At 45.1% G+C, this 20,465-nt stretch overlaps 1 protein-coding gene across 7 annotated transcripts in view; it reads left to right on the plus strand.

Moving 5' to 3' along the window:
* The first annotated feature begins 11,548 nt into the window (after positions 1 to 11,548).
* fam120b (family with sequence similarity 120 member B) overlaps positions 11,549 to 20,465 on the plus strand; it is a 112,002-nt gene continuing 103,085 nt past the window's right edge. For 5 of the 7 annotated variants that reach the window (XM_070889152.1, XM_070889157.1, XM_070889158.1 and 2 more), the window contains exon 1: positions 11,549 to 11,621. The gene's annotated coding sequence lies outside the window, so the exon portion shown is untranslated. Of the gene's footprint in view, positions 11,622 to 11,659; positions 11,849 to 15,544; positions 15,586 to 20,465 lie in introns of those variants that run through there. The other 2 variants (XM_070889155.1, XM_070889154.1) reach the window with 2 other exon arrangements.

The following is a 20,465-nucleotide window of genomic DNA, read 5'->3' on the forward strand; positions in this document are numbered from 1 at the left end:
CACAAACACACAGATATATACATAAACACATACACATAAGCACATGTACATGTACATAAACACACATACCTTCACACACACATGCACACACACAAACTTACACGCACACACACACACATAAACACACACATATATACACACTGATACACACAAACACACATACATAAATACACACACATAAACACACACACAATCACACATAAACCCACACATAAACACACACATATATACACACAGATATATACATACACACAAACACACTTACATAAACGCACACAGATAGACATATATATACAAACACACATAAACACACACAAAACACACACACACACAAACGCACAGATACACACACACAAACTCACATACCCGCACATATAAACAGTCAATATTACTGTAGCTATTATTTAATTGGTTGAAAGCTCATCTTTACATTATTCCCACGATAGAACATATCTCGTATAAAGAAGGTTTGGGAACATTGCAAGGCAGTTGAAGGGGGTTTCACGGTCCACACTGTTTCTATTCCCTTTGCCCCTCCTGTCACCTACAATGACTTTCTTTAGCATCCGAGAGGTTTTGTGTGTCATGGTCCGTGTGTCTTCCCTACACACACACACACAAACGGCGCCTCGTTAAATGGGAGCTCTTTCTGTCCCTGAATAGAGGCACCCCGTTCTGCTGCTGGGAAACGCTGGCCGCGGTGTGTCTATTTGCAATAAATAGAAGGGGCTAGCAATGAAAAGAGGAGGACAGAATACGAACGGGGAGGCGAGAGAGAGAAAAAATACGACACACAAAAAAATCGATTGAGGCTTTCAGATCCCAGGATCCGCAGTATTTTGTTTTTGTTTAGATGTATGGTTTTGTGTGTTTACTGTAATCAAGTGGAGGTAAACACAGGGCTTTACCACAGTGAGTACACCGGAGTGTTAGACACAAGCCGCACTGACACATTGACGGTGCATTAATGACACAGTCAACTTTCAACTGAAACAAGACACGCATAATCACGCCTTTATTTTTTCTTAAATTAAAAATCAGCTTGAATCTCCATAGGGGTTTTTCTTTCTGGTATCACGTTGAGTAAGTTTCAAAATCTGAAAACATTATTCGATCGAAAGTGTCTAAACTGAGAAAGGTTCTCGTCCATGCCCTGCCTGTGTGTCTGTTTGTGTCCTTTTGTGAGGGTCTCTCTCTCTCTCTCTCTCTGTGAGTGCCAATGTGTCTGGGCGGTGCTGTGCCAGTTAGTGAGAGGGCACGGGAGGTTGCACCTGCTGTTCCTGTCGACACCAGCACAGCCACGATGGGCCAAATGGCCTCTTTCTGTGCTGTATGAATCCATGAAACGCATCTATGCACATTTTGTGACTCGACGTGCTGCACTGACCGTTATGTGTCCTTTGGAGCGCATTTATCACGATGCTATAGGCAATACTCGCCCAGGTATGTGCCTGCATAACTGTGCATGTTTGGGGTCCGTATATGAGTAACACTATCCCCAGATATCACTGTAACTCTGTGCACGTACATCACGGCATATCAATGTAAGTGTGGCATCCCGATTTACATAACACGTTACAATTCTCATTCATGAAATGAAGGCGTGTCGCCCGTCAGTTCTGCTAAGTACTTAGAGTCATGAAAAAAAGCTATGCACTGTGTGAAAATATGGCCTGTTAAAAACGTGTTCCTGTCCATCTATTAATATGAACCAACAACCGCACCATTAGGAATGAGAGATGGGAACGGCGGCAGTCGCAACAGAATTGTGACGGGGTGTTGTGGATGGGCACTCCGGCCCACATGGCCATCACACTGAGTGGCTCTCGCTTGTAGCGGTGCCCCTGCAAACCCAGGCTGGTATTTGGTCGAGTTATGGCCAAACTTAGTTTCCACTTGCCGTGATAAACGGGCTATCAAGTCTTCGCCAATCTACCAGAAGTCAATAAAGGACCTGTTTCCATTAGTGTTCACCTCTGCTCTCCGTCAAGCCAACTTCCATCTACTACACGCAAGGAAAAGAATCTATTCCCCAAGTATCATACATTGGCGATTCTCATGCTTCCAGTGGGGCTGAAGATATCAAGGATAGCCTCTGATAATGCTCCCTCAATGGCTCAGTAGGGGGAAAGCATTCCCAGGAAGCCATAGAAAACAGGAAGGTGCCACGTTTGATCCCTGGTAGCAATCAGGATCCGTTGTGATTAATCCCAATACCCCTGAGACAGGATAGGGGGGAATCAGCCAAGGTTCCTACTCCTGATCATTACTAACGATTCCTACTCCATCTTTGAGCTCTGCTGAGGGCAGAACACATTTGAATGCCACCATGGTTGATTAGGTTCACACTTGAGGAATGTCCCCTTATTTGACGTACCACGGGTGGGGTGTGCCACTTCAAGTCATTGCAATAAGAGACGATGCGTGAGGACTGCGGGAGGAGGAAATGCATCTTTTCCCTTCGATATAGAGGATTGAGGGATGATCCATTGAAGTGTTTAAAATGATCAAAGGATTCAATAGTGTAGACGAAGAGAATCTATTTCCTTTGGTGGTGGAATCCAGAACATGAGGGCACAATCTTCAAATTAGGGCCCAGCCATTTAGGAGTGAAATCAGGAAGAACTTCACACAAAGGGCAGTAGAAATCTGGAATGCTTTCCCCCAAACGATTGTGGATGCTGAGTCAATTGAAGTTTTCAAGACTGAGAATTGAAGTTTTCAAGACTGAGATCCATAGATTCTTGTTAGGTATCAAGGGTTATGGGTCAAAGGCAGGTAAATGGGGTTGCGGTCTAGATCAGCTATGATCTAATTGAATGGTGAAATAGGCTCGGGGGGCTGAATGGCCAGCTCCTGTTCCAATGTTCTCTGAGATACCTAACAATTGCAGGTTAAGATCTGTTCCCAACCTGTCCTAACATCAGAATATCTGAGCTTCCCACAGCACACAGATCAAGCCTGCACCTTCCAAGTCACACTACCTGCAGCCATTCTGTGGTGGCACATTAGTCGTCTGTCATCTGGATAACGACCACCAGCAACCACAATGGAAGGACTTAGGGGACCCACTGTACATTTTATTCCATAGTCAATCTTAAGGGCAGAATGCTATCAAGAGAAATCTTCAAAACCGAGACCAGGAAAGTCCATAGAAACATAGAAAATAGGTGCAGGAGTAGGCCATTCAGTCCTTCGAGCCTGCACCACCATTCAATATGATCATAGCTGATCATTCACCTCAGTAACCTTTTCCTGCTTCCTCTCCATACCCCTTGATCCTTTTAACCATAAGGGCCATATCTAACTCCCTCATGAATATATCCAATGAACTGACATCAACAACTCTCTGCGGCAGGGAATTCCACAGATTAACAACTCTTTGAGTGAAGAAGTTTCTCCTCATCTCAGTCCTAAATGGCTTACCCCTTATTATTAGACTGCGTCCCCTGGTTCTGGACTTCCCCAACATCGGGAACATTCTTCCTGCATCTAACCTGTCCAATCCTGTCAGAATTTTACATGTTTCTATGAGATCCCCTCTCATCCTTCTAAACTCCAGTGAATACAGGCCCAGTCGATCCAGTCGCTCCTCATATGTCAGTCCTGCCATCCCGGGAATCAGTCTGGTGAACCTTCGCTGCACTCCCTCAATAGCAAGAACGTCCTTCCTCAGATTAGGAGACCAAAACTGAACACAATATTCCAGGTGAGGCCTCACTAAGGCCCTGTACAACTGCAGTAAGACCTCCCTGCTCCTATACTCAAATCCCCTAGCTATGAAGGCCAACATATCATATGCCTTCTTCACCGCCTGCTGTACCTGCATGCCAACTTTCAATGACTGATGAACCATGACACCCAGGTGTTGTTGCACCTCCCCGTTTCCTAATCTGCCGCCATTCAGATAATATTCTGCCTTCGTGTTTTTGCCCCCAAAGTGGATAACCTCACATTTATCCACATTATATTGCATCTGCCATGTATTTGCCCACTCACCTCACCTGCCCAAGTCACCCTGCAGCCTCTTAGCGCCCTCCTCACAGCTCACACTGCCACCTAGTTTAGTGTCATCTGCAAACTTGGAGATATTACACTCAATTCCTTCATCCAAATCATTAATGTATATTGTAAATAGCTGGGGTCCCAGCACTGAGCCCTGCGATACCCCACTAATCATTGCCTGCCATTCTGAAAAGGACCCATTTATCCCGACTCTCTGCTTTCTGTCTGCCAACCAGTTCACTATCCCCGTCAGTAGATTACCCCCAATACCATGTGCTTTGATTTTGCACACCAATCTCTTGTGTGGGACCTTGTCAAAAGCCTTTTGAAAGTTCAAATACACTACATCCACTGATTCTCCCTTGTCCACTCTACTAGTTACATTCTCAAAAAATTCCAGAAGATTTGTTAAGCATGATTTCCCTTTCATAAATCCATGTTGACTTGGACCGATCCTGTCATTGCTTTCCAAATGCGCTGTTATTTCATCTTTAATAATTGATTCCAACATTTTCCCCACTACTGATGTCAGGCTAATAGGTGTATAATTACCCGTTTTCTCTCTCCCTCCATTTTTAAAAAGTGGTGTTACATTAGCTACCCTCCAGTCCATAGGAACTGATCCAGAGTCGATAAACTGTTGGAAAATGATCACCAATGCATCCACTATTTCTAGGGCCACTTCCTTAAGTACTCTGGGATGCAGACTATCAGGCCCCGGGGATTTATCGGCCTTCAATCCCATCAATTTCCCTCACACAATTTCCTGCCTAATAAGGATATCCTTCAGTTCCTCCTTCTCACTAGACCCTCGGTCCCCTAGTATTTCCGGAAGGTTATTTGTGTCTTCCTTCCTGAAGACAGAACCAAAGTATTTGTTCAACTGGTCTGCCATTTCTTTGTTCCCCATTATAAATTCACATAAATCTGACTGCAAGGGACCTACGTTTGTCTTCACTAATCTTTTCCTCTTCACATATCTATAGAAGCTTTTGCAGTCAGTTTTTATGTTCCCTGCAAGCTTCCTCTCATACTCTATTTCCCCCCTCTTAATTAAACCCTTTGTCCTCCTCTGTTGAATTCTAAATTTCTCCCAGTCCTTAGGCTTGCTGCTTTTTCTGACCAAAGTATATGTCTCTTCCTTGGATTTAACACTATCCTTAATTTCCTTTGTTAGCCATGGTTGAGCCACCTTCCCCGTTTTATTTTTACTCCAGACAAGGAATGTACAATTGTTGAAGTTCATCCATGTGATCTTTAAATGTTTGCCATTGCCTATCCACAGTCAACCCTTTAAGTATAATTTGCCTGTCTATTCTAGCCAATTCACATCTCATATCATTGAAGTTACCTTTCCTTAAGTTCAGGACCCTAGTCTCTGAATTAACTGTGTCACTCTCCATCTTAATAAAGAATTCCACCATATTATGGTCACTCTTCCCCAAGGTACCTCGCACAACAAGATTGCTAATTAGTTCTTTCTCATTACACATCGCCCAGTCTAGGATGGCCAGCCCTCTAGTTGGTTCCTCAACATATTGGTCTAGAAAACTATCCCTAATATACTCCAGGAAATCCTCCTCCACCGTGTTGCTACGAGTTTGGTTTGCTCAATCTATATGTAGATTAAAGTCGCCCATGATGACTGCTGTACCTTTGTTGCATGCATGCCTAATTCCTTGTTTGATGCTGTTCCCAACCTCACGACTACTGTTTGGTGGTCTGTACACAACTCCCACTAGCGTTTTCTGCCCTTTGGTATTCCGCAGCTCTATCCATAAAGATTCCACATCATCCATGCTAATGTCCTTCCTTACTATTGCGTTAATTTCCTCTTTAACCAGCAACGCTACCCCAACTCCTTTTCCTTTCTGTCTATCCTTCCTGAATGTTGAATACCCCTGGATGTTGAGTTCCCAGCCTTGGTCACCCTGGAGCCATGTCTCCGTGATGCCAATTGTATCATATTCATTCATTGCTGCCTGTGCAGTTAATTCGTCCACCTTATTACGAATACTCCTCGCATTGAGGCACAGAGCCTTGAGGCTTGTCTTTTTAACACACTTTGCCCTTTTAGAAATTTGCTGCAATGTGGCCCTTTTTGATTTTTGCCTTGGGTTTCTCTGCCCTCCACTTTTACTTTTCTTCTTTCTATCTTTTGCTTCTGCCCCCATTCTACTTCCCTCTGTCTCCCTGCATAGGTTCCCATCCCCCTGCCATATTAGTTTAACCCCTCCCCAACAGCACTAGCAAACACTCCGCCTGGGACATTGGTTACGGTCCTGCCCAAGTGCAGACTGTCCGGTTTGTACTGGTCCCACCTCCCCCAGAACCGGTTCCAATGTCCCAGGAATTTGAATCCCTCCCTCCTGCACCACTCCTCAAGCCACATATTCATCTGAGCTATCCTGCAAATCTATTCTGACTAACACGTGGCACTGGTAGCAATCCTGAGATTACTACCTTTGAGGTCCTACTTTTTAATTTAACTCCTAACTCCCTAAATTCATCCTGTTTTTTTACCTATATTATTGGTACCTATATGCACCACAACAACTGGCTGTTTACCCTCCCTTTTCAGAATGTCCTGCAACCGCTCCGAGACATCCTTGACCCTTACACCAGGGAGGTAACATACCATTCTGGAGTCTAGACTGTGGCCACAAAAACGTCTATCTATTCCCCTTGAAATAGAATTCCCTACCACTATAGTTCTTCCACTCTTTTTCCTGCCCTCCTGTGCAGCAGTCACCCATGGTGCCATGGACTTGGCTGCTGCTGCCCTGCCCTGATGAGTCATCCCTCCCAACAATATCCAAAGCGGTGTATCTGTTTTGGAGGGAGATGACCGCATGGGATCTCTGCACTACCTTCCTTCCACTGCCCTTCCTGTTGGTCAGACACAGCATTGGATAAGGTAAGGTAATAATATACATATTCATCATCATCATCATCATCATCATCATCATAGGCAGTCCCTCGGAATCGAGGAAGACTTGCTTCCACTCCTAAGTGAGTTCTTTGGTGGCTGAACAGTCCATTACGAGAGGCACAGACCCTGTCACAGATGGGACAGACATTCGCTGAGGGAAGGGCTGGGTGGGACTGGTTTGCCGCATGCTCCTTCCACTGCCTGTGCTTGACCTCTTCACGCTCTCGGCGTTGAGATTCGAAGAGCTTAATGCCCTCCCGGATGCACTTTTTCCACCGAGGGCGGTCTACAGCCAAGGACTCCCAGGCGTCAGTGGTGATGTCGCACTTTACCAGGGATGCTTTGAGGGTGTCCTTGTAACATTTCCGCTGCCCACCTTTGGCTCATTTGCCGTGAAGGAGCTCCGCATGGGGCACTTGCTTTAGGAGTCTCGTGTCTGACATGCAAATCATGTGGCCTGCCCAGCGAAGCTGATCGAGTGTGGTCAGTGCTTCAATGCTGGGGATGTTAGCTTGGATGAGGACACTGATGTTGGTGCGTCTGTCCTCCCAGGGGATTTGCAGGATCTTGCGGAGACATCGTTGGTGATATATCTCCAGCGACTTGCGGTGTCTTCTGTACATCGTCCATGCCTCTGATTCATACAGGAGGGCGGGTATCACTACAGCCCTGTAGACCATGAACTTGGTGGTAGATTTGAGGGCCTGGTCTTTGAACACTCTTTTCCTCAGGCGGCCGAAGGCTGCACTGGCGCACTGGAGGTGATGTTGAGTCTCCGCATCAATGTTTGCTTTTGTTGACAAGAGGCTCCCGAGGTATGGGAAGTGGTCCACGTTGTCGAGAGCCGCAACGTGAATCTTGATGACTGGGGAGCAGTACTGTGCAGCGAGGACAAGCTAGTGGAGGACCTTTGTCTTACGGATGTTAAGTGTAAGGCCCATGCTTTCATATGCATGGTGAATACATCGACTCTATCCTGGAGTTCAGCCTCAGAATGTGTGCAGATGCAGGCGTCATCCGCGTGCTGTAGCTCAACGACAGAGATTGGGGTATTCATATAGCAGCTGATCACATTGGAGTGTCTCACAGTCATCACGCAATCAATTATTTTTGCAAGAACTGCTGTTAAGTATGGGATGGATTTTAAACTGGGATTGTTTCAAATTGACACTATGTTCTTCCGTATGTATTGTGTTTATCCTCTCTACCCCCTCGAATCTTCCTCTCAGTAGCTCCTTTACATACAAATCAGTTCCATTATCTGTCACCACTTCAGAACAGGTTCTGTTATATTACATTTCTTGGTATGCTGTATATCAGTCACAATGTTATGACATTTATTCTGGCCCAGTTTTCGTAAATCAGCACTTCAAGGGGTCATCAAGACGAGTCTAATTTTTAAGGTTAGAAAGAAAATGAGTGTTTGTGTGTCTATATTGGCCAACTGTTTAAACATTGGGAGATTTTTCTTAATAAATAGGTCACTAGTCATCTTCATCCCTGCTTATTCACAGATATGATTCCTCATTACCGTCCCTTCAATTATGGTTTGTGGGTTGTCCCACAAGCCTCATTGTCTGCTTTAATTGTGTCCTTAGTAATTTAGCTACCTGTTGTGCATTCACCCCAGGAGCACCTAATCACTGGGTTTTGCAGTCCCTTTGGGGCAGTTTGCTATAAATTAGTGCTTTATGGTTGATTGGGTTGATCTGCCTTACCTCCATTTGTATTTAACCAGGGTTTATCTTGGAGTTTGACAATCATTCCAGTACCTGTTTGAATTGGAATAATAAGTACAATGTCCACAGACGAGGTTGCCCAAGGGCTCCCTCAGGTTTATGTTTATTGAGTTATTTGAAAACTCCCTGTGGAGGCTTGAATCCCCACAAAAATAACTATTCTTTAAAATCACATTCACCTCGATGTCAATCGCACTTGCCCCATATTCATAATGACAAGGTTTTGTCAATACTAGGGTAGGATTTCCACTACTCTACCAAATAAATCAGCACGAGGAGTTGCCGATTGAAGTTTCCAGACACGATGCCACATAAAAATTGATTTTTTAAATCCCATTATAAACGCTACAGAGGTTTTGAAGTCCTGTGATTGTACCAACTTTTCAATCTAGCTTGAAAATGGAGCAATTCTGATTAAAGGTCATGGACCTGAAACGTTTAACTCTGTTTCTCTCTCCACAGATGCTGCCTGACTGGCTGAGTATTTCCAGCTTTTCCCGTTTGTATTTATATTATATTAGGTATATGACGGGCAGAGGAAAACTTCCCCCTAGTCTGCCCCAACAATATGCCTTAAACTCAAATATAGTTTAATTTTATACATCATTGGAGAAATAATTGGCATTTCAAATTTCCCCTGCTCTGTGCCTGTCAAAGAGAGTTCCAGGCCTGAGCTTTTATCTCTTTTCCACATGAAGGGGCACATACACTAGCACTGAGAGGGAGAACTTGGAATTTCAGTCAAGGTAGCTAAGATTTTGCTGGTTCCTATCTAACAATTCAGAAATTTTGCAATGTTCCCTCCCCACCCCAGCTTAACCCCCACACATTCACAAAATTGTCAAGCAATTTCTTATGATTTGGTGAAAGATCCAATACCCAGAATAAAGAGAGTTGGCAACAATAACATCAACCACAGCTTGCAGTTATATATTGCCTTTAGCGAAGTAAAACATTTCACAGGTGCGTTATCAAACTAAATTTGGCACTGAGCCACATAACAAGATATCAGGACAGGTGGCCAAAAGCTTGGTCAAAGAAGTAGGTTTTAAGGAGCGTCTTAAAGGAGAAAAGAGAGGTAGAGAGGAGGAGAGGTTTAGGGAGGAAATTCCAGAGTTTAAGCCTAGGCAGCGGTAGGCACGGCCACCAATGGCGGAGCGATGAAAGTCGAGGATACACAAGAGGCCGCAAGAGCGCAGAAATCTCAGGGTTGTAGGGCTAGAGGAGGTTAGAGATAGGGAGGAGCTATGGAGGGATTTGAAAACAAGGATGAGAATTTTAAAATTGAGGCGATACGGACTGGGAGTCAATGTAGGTCAGCGAATACAGTGGTTAAAGGTGAAGGGGACTTGGTACGAGTTAGGACATGGGCACCCGAGTTTTGGATGAGCTCAAGTATATGTAGGTTGGTGAATGGAAAGCTGGCCAGGGGAACATTGGAATAGTCAAGTCTAGAGGTATCAAAGATATGGATGAGGGTTTCAGCAGCAGAGAGCTGAGGCAAGGGCGGAGATGGGTGATGTTATGCAGATAGAAGTAGGTGGTTTTGATGATGGAGCAGCTATGGGGTTGGAAACTCATCTCAGAGTCAAATAAGATGGCAAGGCTGCGAACGGTATGGTTCAGCCTGAGACAGTGGCCAAAGAGAGGGATGGAGTTGGTGAATAAGAAATGGAGTTTTGTGGCAGTAACAATGGGTAATATGCCTTGCTCTTTTCCTAATGACAAGATTGAGGGACTGTTACTATGTAGACATTTGTCACACAAAGCAGTAATGAGATGAATATTACCATGGGATCTTTCATTGGGATACATATTTCCTGGTAGTAACAGGGAATAGGTCGTAGACAATAGGAGGGAGTCCAGAGTTAAAGTTAGAGGTCTCATGGAGGATAAAAGTAATGTAGGTAGGGTGGAGTCAGCATGGCCATCGATAAACTGTTGTCCAAGTTTGGAGACAGCTGTAGCGGGCGAGTGAAATCTGAAGCTATTTGAAGGGTAGAGAATTGGAGGATGGAGGTTACTTCCGTGGGAATGAGAATCCAGGAGATGTGCAGAATCGTTGGAGATCACCGTAGATCAGAAGTAGCAGAGAACTGTAAAACCAGCAACCAACCAACAAGGCTGAAAAGACCAGCAGGAGGAGTCATCCAGCTCAGCAGAGAAACAGCAGCAGTGGGGTGGGGGAAAATGGCCAAAGATACTTCAATATTTTCAGAATGATACCCGGACTTCAAGGGTGAAATTACGAAGGGAGATTACGCAAATTAGGGTCGTATTCTGTAGAATTTAGAAGGTTAAGGAGTTTTCTGGATACTAAGAGGAAGAGGTAGGGTAGATAGGGAGATTTACGCTAGTTAGGGATTCTAGGACTGGGGGGCATAGTCTAAAAATTAAAGCCAGACCTTTCAGGAGTGAAATTAGGAAACACTTCCACACGCAAAGGGTGGTAGAAGTTTGAAACTCTCTTCTGCAAAGACAATTGATGCTAGATCAATTTTAAATCTGAGATTGGTAGATTTTTGTTAACCAAACGTTAAGGGATAGGGGGTCAAAGGTGAGTATATGGAGTTAGGTCCCAGATCAGTAAGGATCTGATTGGATGGGGGAACGGGCTGGCAGGGCTGAATGGCCAACTCCTGTTCCTATGTTCCTAAAATTTCCACCCAGACAGGCAGAAAGGTTTAACACCTCATCTGCAAGACCTCCTACCATGCAGCACTCTCTTCGGTGCAGCACTGAAGTGCCAGCCAAGCTTGGGTGCTCAGGTCCTTGAGCTGCCACTGAGCCAAGGCTTGTGAAGCTGGAGGAGGAGGAGAGTGAATTGGCCCGGGGTGGGAGAACCACCTGTGTGTGGTGTATACCGCCACCAGGGGGCGCTGCAATGCAGCCGGGGGGCGCGCACGGCGGCCTGGGAGCGCGCACGGCGGCAGTGGCGAGTCCAGGTAGGTCGCTGTTTGGACGCAATATTAATCGGCTGTTCGCCCCCCCGCCGCCCGAAGGCCGGAACTCGGGTGTTTTAAATCTGTCCCTCCCCAGCCCGCCCGGTGGTCGCGGGGGACACGGCACGGCACAGAAGGGATTGGCAGTAGGCCGCGCCGGCTTCTCGCACCCATCCCCGGCCTGGAGTTCAGCACAGCTCGCCCTGGGGTGCTGGAGGTGGGAGGAAGAGGTCAGTGCCCCATGTGAAGTGCAGCAGGCACTCTGATTCAGTGCAGGGGGTTCACCAAAAACTCCTTCTGACAGTTGCAGTCTGACCATGTGTGTCAGCAGAGCAACTGTTTTTTTTAAAGCTGCAGTATTTTCTCTTTTCAAATCAAAAAACCCTCTTTGCTGAGGTTGGAATTGAATTGCTTCATGATGTATTTCACTTGCCCAAAACCCGCCCCCCACTGCTGACCTGTGGGTCTATTCAGTGTTGGTGCCAGTATGCCATTGGAGGAAAAAAATCTACTTCATGCCTTAATCAACATCACCAAAACAGATTATCTGGTCATTATCACGTTGCTGTTTGTGGGAGCTTGCTGTGCGCAAATTGGCTGCCACGTTTCCCACATTACAACAGCGACTGCACTTCAGAAAAGTCATTCATTGGCTGTAAAGCACTTTGAGATGTTCGGTGGTCGTGAAAAGTGCTGTTTAAATGCAAGTCTTCTATATGTGTGTGATATTTTTAACTTGTGTCAGATTGCCCTTATCACCAGTGATAGATCTGTTACCACTGGTATTTCATCAGCTAATGGAGGCAACTCCCTCCTTTGCAACTCCAGCCTATACCCCTCTCCCTTCAAAATCCTCTTCCAGTCCCTCCTCTGACCATACTTTTCCCCCTCGCCACCCTCTCTTTTTTATGGCCTTCTGTGTCCCCTTGCTATGCACCATTCTCAACCAACATTACTAAACAGATTGTCTGGTCATTATTACAATGCTGCTTGTAAATCGGATGCTGCGTTTCCTACATTACAATAGTGACAACACTTCAGGAAAAGTATTCATTGACTGTAAAGTGCTTTAGGACATTCTGAGGTTGTGAAAGGTATTTATATAAATGCAAGTTCTTTTTGTAAAGCTGAGATGACACCTTCTACATGACGAATACTGTAGCAGTGAAACTTGTGTGTTGCCGGACACAGTTCGAAAAGGAACATCTATTAATTACACTGCTGAGTATTTTCATGCTTCAAATGGACGTTGTGCAAAAAATGTCACGCTACCATCATTAGGCTTTCCTGAAATTCTGTGATGACACTGCACAGAATAGTTACCATCACTATGCCATTTTGTAGGAATGTAGGGTGGATGAGTTTGATCACTGGAAAGTGCAGGGGAGAAAAGAATATTGGATCACGGTTGATGTGCAGGTTCTGGTGAGCATTTCCCATCTCTAAGTGTGGAGGGGTGTGGTACAGTTCAGCAGTACACCACTGAGTGACGGGATGTACATTTACAGCTCCAATTCCACATGTAACGAGCTGCCAATCTCTGTCAGAGCAGATGCCAGGTACTTCCCCAAAACTGAAGGCAAATAGAAGCATAAATCATTCCAGCCATAGCTTGTGTGCTTCCCCGGTGTCTGGTTACAGACTGATGTTTGCAGAGTCTGGGGAATGATGCACAGTATGGGGAGCTGTATTGTTTTCGTACAGACCAGTAACTGGTGGGTTTGGGCTTTGACCATCTATAAATGAACGCCCCCCTCTTCTTCAGTACCAGAGAGGACACCACTAACAATCTCAGGTGGTCTGCCAACACTGATAGAGAAAGACTTACATTTATATAGTGCCTTTCATGACCACTGGACATCTCAAAGTGCTTTACAGCTAATGAAGTACTTTTGGAGTGTAGTCACTGTTGTAATGCGGTAAACGCAGCAGCCAACTTGCGCACAGCAAGCTCCCACAAACAACAATGTTATAATGACCAGATAAACGGTTTTTGTTATGCTGATTGAGGGATAAATATTAGCCAGAACATTGGGGATAACTCCCCTGCTCTTTTTCGAAATAGTACCATGGGATCTTGTACGTCTCCCTGAGAGAACAGACGGGACCTCGGTTTAACCTCTCATCCGAAAGATAGCCTCCAACAGTGCAGCACTCCTTCAGCACTGCACTAGCATTTCAGCCTAGATTTATGTGCTCAAGTTCCTGGAGTGGGCCTTGAACCCACAACTTTCTGATTCAGAGGTGAGTGTGCTACCTGCTGATATGTATACCATATATCCTAAAATAATAATAAATCGACTAAAATAGCAAATGGTTGACAAGTAATCGATCTTCGATCTTGTGCAGCACCCACCCATCGTGGAAAGCTTCGAGCGAGCCAGCGTGCACCATGTACCTGCACCAAAGCTCAAAACATTAGCAAGCAGATGGAGAGCCTTTGCCTGGCCTGTGCCTCCTGTGATGTGGGCCAATATAAAAGAGCACAGGAGGTGATAATTAAAAAAAAATGAGGCCTTTACAGCAGAAAATCTATTGAATGTTGATATGCTAATTTATGGAAATATGACCAGTTCATGAATTTATAAGTAGCAGTCACGGGCCACCTGATTGGTGGAATTAGTGAGTAAATTAAGCTCAGTTAAAATAGGGCAAGGTGAAATACCACCATAAATAATTTTGCAAAGCGAATTGTGAAACTTCAGGCACATTCTGTACCATGTTTATCTACACATGTGGCATTTAATTGGATCACAGACTTTGAATGCTATCTGATTTCAAAATTGCACCCTTATGCGTTTTCCCTGAGATTGTCAAAAGTTGTAAGTTTGAAAGAAAAGCAGCTTCACAAAAGGTGAAACGGTCTGTCAAATTATTTATCTCATAACACTCCTGTGAAGTGCCTTGGGACATTAAAGGTGCTATATAAATATAGTTATTATGTTTGTCACACACTGGACAATGCACTTACCCACTGACCCACTGACCCACAAATGTAATTTTTTAATATGTAGTCGTTGGAATTTCACAGGCAGCACAACTGTGTGAAAGCCGGTTTATTTTGTGAGGCACGTAAATGAGCAATCAGCCAAGGTCCCAAGGACCTAAACATATCTCGAGAGAATCTCTATCTCATTTTCCTGCCATTAATCAGTTTGTCCTCTTGCCAGTGGCAAAAATTGCAGAATAAAGTCATAGCTGCGAAGCTGGAACTGAAGGAACTTCAGCACCTAGACAGCTCCTTTTCCCAAATTGCAAACGGCCTTGTGTTGTGAAAGCAAGTGTGCTCAACAGAAATTGGAAGGTGTTGGCCGGGAGATGGCAGTTTCTCTGTTTGTCGACCCAGAAATTCCCAATAGTACCGGAACAAATCCCGGAGACACAAGTCTTCTCTCATCTGTAGCTTCGATCACTTGTCACAGCTGTTTGTGGGTAGGTGGGGGGGGGCGGGGATATGCTGTGCGGGTGCAATTCGTGACTATGATGGAATCTTGCGAGACTGTTAGTTTACTGACCATATCTCCCTTTTAGCGGGCGAATAAGAGTCCCCCTTCCAAGCTATCCCCGACCCCCTCCCCCAATAATCCTACCCATTCTAAAGACGACCGTTATTAACTGATTTAATAGCAATGAACCACAGGTATTTTACACACCCTCCATCTGTCCAGTTAAAGACCAGGGAGCACAGTGATGAGACGCTGGGTTAACTCGAGCTCACAGGGGGCATATTTACGTTAAGTTATCGAGCTGCAGTCCCTCCACATTTTGTAAGCAAAAAATAACCTCTGTTCGCAATGCAACCCTAATCTGCAAATTTAACCCATTAGCTTTGGTCTCAATCGGAGCAGTTTCTCCCTCCGATAATACCGCTTTTCAGTCCTTCTAATGCCTTGTTATAGGAGAGAAGATTTGGTTTGTGCAGGAAAGTGTCAATTTCCACAACGGATGGATTGCACTCTGAGGAATAGTAAGTGGAATACAATTTAATAAACTCTGGATTAATTTGCACCAGATCACCACCAAACGTGACATCAGCGCTTTTTAAAATAATTATAGCAGTTACTGTATTCATCTCATTATTTCCTACAGTTTAGCCATCGGCTCGTTCGCCTTGCCCTCCCTCTTGTCGACATAATCTGAACGTTACACACTCAGGTTTATCTGGCATTTGAGCACTGCTGATATTTGAGGGGAGTCCACCGGTTTCGAGCATTCGTGGCAGGAAGCAGCAAGTCAAATTTACAAATCATTGACATTAACTTCTTGTTCCATAATCTCGTATTGCTGCTTGCTTGAAGAGGCAAGAGTGTAGTCAATCCCTGATAAATGGTTTATGCACATCTCATGACAAGAAATTGCTGGAGACACAATCCAGGTGATTGGCACAGGACTCAATGGCCTAAACTTGGACTCCTGCCACAGTTTAACTTCCATTTAGGTTTGGGTTTATTTATTTCAGCTAAGACAAATTCCAGGGCCGCCACTTAATGGTCTCAAAGTAGATTAGAAGCTAAGGAAATGCTTTAAATCACTTGTACAGCGTTCTCAATGTCTCACTTGGTAAACAGAGTGTGTAACTAGGTTTAATTCCTGGTCTGTTCTCAGCAAGTATGGCATAGGGAACCACAATTAGCTTCAGTGTCCCTGGACTAAGGCAAGGAAAATGACATAGTATTTACAGCACAGTAACAGGCCATTCGGCCCAACTGGTGTATGCCAGTGTTTATGCTTCACACAAGCCTCCTCCCATCCCTCTTCCTCTAACTCTTATCAACATATCCTTCTATTCCTTTCTCCCTTATGTGTTTATCTAGCTTCCCCTTAAATGCATCTGTTATTTGTCTCAACTGCTTGTGGTTCTTACCACTCTCTGGGTACAGAAGTTTCGCCTGAATTCCCTATTGGATTTATTAGTAACTGTCATATATTTATGGCAAAAGCAAAATACTGCGGATGTTGTAAATCTGAAATTAAAGCAGAAAATGCTGGAAATGCTCAGCAGGTCAGGCAGCATCTGTGGAGAGAGAAACAGAGTTAACATTTCAGGTCGATGACTGTTCGTCAGAACTTTGAGTATTTCCAGCATTCTCTATTTTTATTTTTATTTTATATTTATGGCATCTAGTTTTGGGCTCCCCCACAAGTAAGTGGAAGCACCTTGGGCTGGATTTTCAGCTTGTTACTGCCTCTGTTTTCGCCCCGGAGGGGCAGTAATGGCAACGGAAAGGGTTTCCGAGCGGCCAGCTGCCAGCGCCCGGCCGGGACGTTCGGTGCTGGCTTTGTGGGGTCGCAGAGCAGTGCTGGCTGGGAGAGGTGAGCCGGTGTGCAAGGCCTCTGGTTGTGACGCTGGCTTGATATTTGGTTCGCACCCGCTCTGTAGCGCCCCCTTTGTGGGAGCGCCTGTGAAAGCTGGCGGTTCGAGCCGGACCGACCACAGTGAGTGAAGTAATATCGACCTGAGGTAAGTGTGATTGTTTGTTTATTTCTTTACTTTTGCGATTAATGTTGATGTGGCGTCAGTAATGTATTGGGGATGTTTTTGGCAGGTTTCTTTCAGACGACTTTTTCCACGGAAGCCTCTCTCAGGGTGCTCCGAGGCCGGCTGTTTAGCTCGGGATTTTCAGTTGCTCAGCCGGCCTAGCGCCCTAAAAGAGGTGTGGAACGCCTCCCTTAGCGCACCGTTCCACTTTCAGGACACAGCTGGTGAACTTTGCGGCTGGAGACGCAAACCATTTCCTGGCGCAAAAATTACCGCCCCGCCCGGGTTAACGCCGCAGCAGAGGCGCGACCGAATTTCCACCCCCTTCTCTATGTCTAGAGGTGCAGTACCCAGAACTGAACGGTGCAGTACTCTAAATGGGGTCGAACCAGGTTTGAAGCCGAGGCTGCCCTCCCAGTTTCACCCAATTCAAAATGGCCTCCCTTCTTCAAACCAAGCTTAATGGAGGTAGTTATGATCAAGCATGCACATCTATACTTACCCTACATGATCAGGTTTCGTCCAACCAGGGTTCACACTCCTGCTGGGAGTGTACCTTTGTGGACAGGACATGCTTCTCCTTGGATGAGCAGCCGGTCAGCACTCCCTGAGTAGGTATACACACAAATGGCCAGGCGGATGAGGTACAGGAGGGTGACTTGCGCCCGCAGAATTGTAGCTCATCAAGGATGGCAACCCCTTCAGCAAAGAAGGAGGGGAGAAAAGGACAACTCCCCAACCCACCCCTTCCCTCCAAACAGTACCTGTACTGAGGGCCCTGATCGAGGCAGTCTGTAGTGTATGGCTGTTGGAGTAGCAATTGTAGCTGTATGGCTTGCAATATATAGTATCCCTTGTCCATAAGATGCCTTATATCCAGAAGACCAATCCACTCTTTTAGTGTAGATCACGAGAGTCTGATTTTGGGCAATGAAATGTAATCCTGGACCGAGTTAAAATAGGTAGTTATTGTCATCAGAACATCTGCCGTGGAAGGCATTTTGTTTTTAAACCCTGAAGGGCAGTCTACACTGGGTGCATATATATTACAGAATTTACATAATTTTTTTTTGCTCATGTTTGCTGGGACAATTTAAAAATCTTCCACGGGGTCAGCGGTTCTTATCTACAGCGATGTAACCTTTTCTGAAACAGGGCTGCTGTTTTGAACATCAAGCCCAGCCCACCTTCCCCGGGGACATAGAAACATAGAAAATAAGTGCAGGAGTAGGCTATTAGGCTATTTGGCCCTTCGAGCCTGCACCACCATTCAATATGATCATGGCTGATCATGCAACTTCAGTACCCCATTCCTGCTTTCTCTCCATACCTTTTGATCCCTTTAGCTGTAAGGGCCATATCTAACTCCCTTTTGAATATATCTAACGAACTGACCTCAACAACTTTCTGTGGTAGCGAATTCCACAGGTTCACAACTCTCTGGGTGAAGAAGTTTCTCCTCATCTCGGTCCTAAATGGCTTACCCCCTATCCTTAAACTGTGACCCCTGGTTCTGGACTTCCCCAACATCGGGAACATTCTTCCTGCATCTAACCTGTCCAATCCCGTCAGAATTTTATATGTTTCTATGAGATCCTCTCTAATTGTTTCTAAATTCCAGTGACTATAAGCATAGTTGATCCAGTCTTTCTTCATATGTCAGTCCTGCCATCCCGGGAATCAGTCTGATGAACCTTCGCTGCACTCCCTCAATAGCAAGGATGTCCTTCCTCAAATTAGGAGACCAAAACTGAACACAATATTCAAGGTGTGGCCTCTCCAAGGCCCTGTACAACTGCAGTAAGATCTCCCTGCTCCTTTCCTCAAATCCTCTCGCTATGAAGGCCAACATGCCATTTGCCGCCTTCACCGCCTGCTGTACCTGCGTGCCAACTTTCAGTGACTGATGTACCATGACACCCAGGCCTCGTTGCACCTCCCCTTTTCCTAATCTGTCACCATTCAGATAATATTCTGCCTTTGTGTTTTTGCCACCAAAGTGGATAACCTCACAGTTATCCACATTATACTACATCTGTCATGCATTTGCCCACTCACCTAACCAATCCAAGTCACCCTGCAGCCTCTTAGCATCCTCCTCACAGCTCGCACTGCCACCCAGCTTAGTGTCATCTGCAAACTTGGAGATATTACATTCAATTCCTTTGTCCAAATCATTAATGTATATTGTAAATAGCTGGGGGCTATTTGGCTGACTCCTCATTTAGTTGCATCTCTTGAACTAATGCACCGTTTCAATTTTAATAGATTTTATTTTCTGTCCCACATGTAATCACTGCTGAAACATTGAAGCATTGGCGCAGTGTAAGACAACAGTTACTAAAGGCACATGAAATATTGGTACAATGCCAGGCTTAGTTGGTGCATTGGTACTAATAAGTAATGGGAAAAGTTTTTTGTGTGAAGTTCTTGATTCATCACCTCAAATTACTCTTACTGCAATCATTGCTAGTGAGAAACTGACAACAATCCAATCCAAGTACTTCATCTTAGTGTTATCCAGCTCAAAATGCTCTCCCCAGACACAACCAAAGATTAGTGGGACAAAGCCTATAACTGGTGGGTGTTTCTCACAGTTCAAGTAAGTAAGGGCGGCATAGTATGGCAGTTTGCATACACAACCGTTACTCAAATGCCAGTGACAATATTGGAGTTGTATAGGTAGATCCATATAATACAAAATCAGGGATGGAATACCTCACCTGTATGAAATCGCACAAGGAGTGTTGTTTCCAGCTAAGGTCAGTATGCATAGAAAGAGCAAGCGAGTGAAAGAGAAGATCCAGGTTTTAAATCACTGAGGTATAGAAAGAGATTAAGGAAGCTAAATATATTCCCAATTGAAAAAGAAAGTGCATTTTCTGCTGACGGCCTGTGAAGGACTGTAACCATGAGCATTTATGTACTTTTCCTGTGTAGAGGACTAACATTTATCAGTAGGTTAATTGAAAACTTCAAATCTGAGAATGATAGGTTTTAGTTAGGCAAGGGTATGAAGGGTTATGAAACCAAGGTAGTTAGATGGAGTTAAGATACAGATCAGCCATGATATAATTGAATGGCGGAACAGGCTCGGGGGGCTGAATGGCCTCCTCTTGTTCCTGTGTGTAGTCACCAATCTCCAATGGCTTCCACAGTGCACCCTTATTTGCAGGTGCTCCTTGACCCTCACCCCACCATACCTCAACCATCTCCTCCAGCCTGGAATTGCAGGTCTCACTTGCTATTCTTCATAGTGTAAGGGGGGGGGGGGGGGGTGGGTGTGTGGTGGTCTCTATGAGGGGGTCAGCTTCCCTTCTGACCAACTTGAGCGGTTTCGAATCGCTCCCCCTCCCTTGGGTTCTGTA

Source organism: Pristiophorus japonicus, chromosome 9 (genome assembly GCF_044704955.1).
Source record: "Pristiophorus japonicus isolate sPriJap1 chromosome 9, sPriJap1.hap1, whole genome shotgun sequence".
NCBI lineage: Eukaryota > Metazoa > Chordata > Chondrichthyes > Pristiophoridae > Pristiophorus > Pristiophorus japonicus.